This window comes from Nuphar pumila, chromosome 7 (genome assembly GCF_984573655.1).
Source record: "Nuphar pumila chromosome 7, dmNupPumi1.hap1.1, whole genome shotgun sequence".
NCBI lineage: Eukaryota > Viridiplantae > Streptophyta > Magnoliopsida > Nymphaeales > Nymphaeaceae > Nuphar > Nuphar pumila.
The window spans coordinates 20,655,712-20,660,117 of record NC_143255.1 but is presented as its reverse complement, the minus strand read 5'-3'; the positions used below and the strand labels follow the sequence as shown (position 1 = coordinate 20,660,117).

At 37.4% G+C, this 4,406-nt stretch overlaps 1 non-coding gene across 1 annotated transcript; it reads right to left on the bottom strand.

Annotated features, from left to right (window-relative positions):
- Positions 1 to 4,124: 4,124 nt before the first annotated feature.
- Positions 4,125 to 4,196, bottom strand: TRNAC-GCA (transfer RNA cysteine (anticodon GCA)). The gene has a single exon. It is a non-coding gene; the product is annotated as a tRNA-Cys (tRNA).
- Positions 4,197 to 4,406: the final 210 nt, after the last annotated feature.

Sequence of the window (4,406 nt, the reverse complement as noted above, 5' to 3'; positions counted from 1 at the left end):
GTTTGTAAATTGAAGAAATCAATATATGAACTGAAATAAGCATCCCGCCAGTGGTAAAAAAAGTTCAATCAAGTCATTTTGAACTTTGAATTTACTGAAAACATTGTTGATCGGTGTATATACCTTAAGGATAGTGGGAGTAAGTTCATAATTTTGATTTTGTATATTGATGATATTCTTTTTGCAACTAATGATTTGAGTCTACTATGTGAGACAAAAAAATATTTCTCATCATCTTGATATGAATAACATGGGTGAGACCACTTATATGCTTAGAATTGAGATCCATCATGATAGAACTATGAGTGTCCTTGGCCTCTTTCAAAAATCTTATATCCTTAAGGTTTTTAAAAGATATGGGATGAAAAATAGTTCTCCTAGTAAAAGAGTATAAATTAAGCTTAAAAAATTATCCTCAAAATGATATCAAAAAGGCTCAAATGGCAAGCGTTCTGTATGCTTTGACGGATGAGAGTTTGCAATATGAGCATACATACACATGATTATATATCACATTTGTCGTTGAGATGCTTGATAAATATCGGTTTAATCTAAGCATTGTGCACTAGAAGGTGGCGAAGACGGTCATGCGATATTTACAAGAAACGAAGAACTATATGTTGACCTGCAAAAAGGTCAACCACCAGAAGGTCATTGGATACTCTAATGCAGACTTAGGAGGATGTCTCGACAATAGAAAGTCTACTACTAGATACAGATACGTCTTTCTATTAATAGGTGGTGGTGTCTCATGAAGAAGTGGAAAGCAGTTTACAATTGTAGCTGAAACTATGGAGGCAGAGTTATTGCTCTATAAGAGACTTTGTTTCAGTTCATATGGATCAAAAACTTCATTACAGGTCTTGGTATGGTAGACTCTATTAAGCGCTCACTAAAGATCTTAAGTGATAATGAAATTATCATGTCCTTTTCGAATAATAACAAGAGCTTCACCTCATATTGACACATGAAGTTAAAGTACTTTATTGTTAAAGAAAGGGCCGAGAATCATTTAGTGTGTTTTGATACAATCGTACGAAAAAAATTATTGTGAATCCTCTTACTAAAATGCTAGCACCAGGATCATATTCTCAATATGTAATAAGAGTGGGCTTATTTGATTCCTTCTGATGTATGACAATATATTATGGTTATATGTTATCACTTTTATGAAACTAAATTGATTTTCTATAATTTTTTATACATTATTAATTTTGTATAAAATGTCTTTCATTTATGAAGAGAAAATATGAGAATAATAATATTAAAAAGACCAATATAATGGGTTAGAGAACAACTTATTTATAAATATATTCTTAACATGCTAAACACTTAAAATGAATAATATTGTAGTGCATGAAAATATGATATCTCATATAAAGGTCTTCATCTCCATGACTCGTATGATTCATTCTTATGAGAACCCACATAAAAATTGAATTGAGATAACAATAAGAAACCTCGATGAAGTACTTTTTCATGAAAATGAGAGAGAATGTTGGATTTTGGATCGAATTTGATCCAACCTGGATGTGACCTATATTGACATGGGCATATCAAGGGACATACATGAGAGAGGCTCTTGGGTTTTGGGGCCTCTTAACTGTCCATGTGTACCCATTATAGACATTCACCAATGCCCATTATGGGCCTCCTCCGGACCTTCCTATAAATAAACCCGTAATGGTGTAATGAGTGCCATCTAGTATTGTCTGTCTCTCATTATTTCTGGGTTCTAAGTGTCCTCACCTCTCGACATTCTGGCCTAGGCTCATTGTGGGCATTGATTGGTTGAAGAGAACACCAACCACCCGCATCCACCGAAGCATCGTTCAGATCGTCTATGGCCACATCAGGTAAGTAGCTCTTTCACAATCCATTTGGTGCAACACCCCAACCAACTGAAATATTTATCTGGCCATTTTATTGATGTTCGAATCTGGAGGTCCTGTTGCAAACTTGAGAGAGTATCAATTTGTTCTTCTTTAAGTGTGTGCTTATTTCTCTTTGAACTAAGGCTTTTCCAAGCAAGGGTTAACCAACACTGCCATGCAAACCTCTTCTATAAGGACCTGAACATGAGAGCTTGACGTGTGTTTTTCCAAATCTAGCTCTAAGGTTAGAAAAGAAGGTGCAAGTCCATCCCAAGTAATTCGTGTGCACCACCTTATATCTGACTAAATCCTCCAGTGAATTGCAATGTCTTTGGGGACGAGTGGAACCGATTTGACTTTAAACACCTTATTTGAATAAAAATCGCTAGAGCTTCACACCATAGATTGAAGATAAGAGGAGAACATGAACTAATAATGATGCTGCTCTTGGCAGTAGCCTGTAGGACCAAAGCATGTTCCAAGTATTTATGCACAGAGTCTTCCGCCAAGATCTGCCTCCCATATGATTTCTCCCTTTTGCATTTCTGCTATCGGTACACGGCAACTATCGTTAGGCCAATGCCTGAGATATTCTTTTTTGTTTTTTCTGAACACAGAGATTGCATTAAGGTTGCATTTGAATGTCACGAGCCTCTAATAAGGCAGGATCAGATACAATCACATTGCACAAAGGCAAAGTACCATCTTCTGTTGTACAACCTGTCAGATTGGGGCCCAACAGCAGATGGATGGTGATCAGGGTGAAAAGATCAGGTGCTGCAGCAAATTGCATTCGTGCAATGTGATTGCACCTTATCCCAAAACAATTATCCATATCCACCCCAAAATGAGGATTGAGATTTGTGTTTTAGAAGAGGTTCGTGAATCTCTAGCCCGATTGATTGCGGTTGAGAAGACTTTGGGCCAAAGGTTTAAGAATGGCAGTGCATGGATATCAGATAAATGGTTGGTGAGTAATCACACGTACACACCAGTACTAAGAGCATATGAGGCCTTGGCAGCCATGAGAAGAAGTCTCTGATTAAAACTCAAAAAGGTGGGAGTCTCTCATTGCTTAACCGGACAGGAGGAGGCATAAATGAAAATTTATCAGGAGGTGCTGGCTCTTAATAACATAGAGAACGATATAGTCGGGGCGGAATAATCTAATCTTCAGAAATTCAACATGTAGCAGGGCAGTCTACAAATGGCTACATTCAGATCTGGCTTGGATCGGGAGCAACAGGATAGGCTAAATTTGTGTCTTGTACTTTACAAGAGTCATTGTGCTAGTCTTTGCTTCTGCTTTATGGATGTATGGTTTTTGCTGAGGGATGATACCTCACCAACCCTCACCTGTCTGTCTGTATTTTTTCCTTTAAGATTTCATTAAATTCTTTGATCTTACTTAAAAAAAAATAAATCAATTCTTGAAAAAACATAAGATTTTATTATTTTTAAAAAAATCATATTTTTTCATAAAAAAAAACTATCTAAAGGTGAATTCATGTTAAATTGGAAGCACTGAATCTATCTATAAGTTCAGATTTTATCAAAACAACTTGCATCATAAGATTCAAGACGGAATGGGGGACGACATAGGGATGAGTGGAACTGCACTTTAATAATTAAGCGAGCATGACAAAGCATAAACAAATGAACAGAAAAAATAAGAACAGAGGAAATAACTGTAGCAAAAATTAAAAAAACAGAGATCAGAAACAGCAGAAACAAATCCAGTAAAATTGGACTGCCCAGCAGCCAACAGACTAGCTACAAAATGGACAACAGTCTCCCTTTGGATATATGATGTTTCTCATCATCTAGTAGGGGCAGTTTGCGAATATTGCTAGGTTGACGGTTTTCATGAGTCTAGGAAGCATCCATTGCCACGAGGTCGAAGCTGAGTGTACCCCGTATGGCCAGGGATGATCTCAATTCTCAAAGGTTATTTCAGCCGCACCCCTTTCAATGTGCGGCCGATGATGGCCAGGTAAAGAAAAGAGCTTTATTTTTGCTATCCTAAACCCATAGGAGGCATCCTTGCAACAAAGGGTGAAAGCGAGTGTACCCCGTATTGCCTCAGATGATCTCATTGGTTATACCAGCAACCATAGGCTTGTCAATGTGCGGTTGATGATGACCAGTTTTAATTTCCCTTGGACTAACCAAAAAAAAAAGGAAACGAGAAAACCCTCAAAGATGTGATCAACAGCAAAATAAAGTTATCAAAGTAAAAAACGTATTGTAAGGGCCCAACCGGGTTCGAACCGGTGACCTCTTGATCTGCAGTCAAATGCTCTACCACTGAGCTATGGACCCCGGAGATGCAAAGAACATGAAATTTACTTATATGTTAATATTTTTGCGTTTGCACTGTCAAGATTTAACATTGGCCAATCTATCAATGGTAGGAGTTCTCAATATTCAAAATTTATGAACATAGAACTTATCGAGTTTGTGGGCAAAAAAGATTACAGTCACGCATGTCTGAGTGGAGCTGACAATGGGTTGGGTTTGTATCGGGTACCC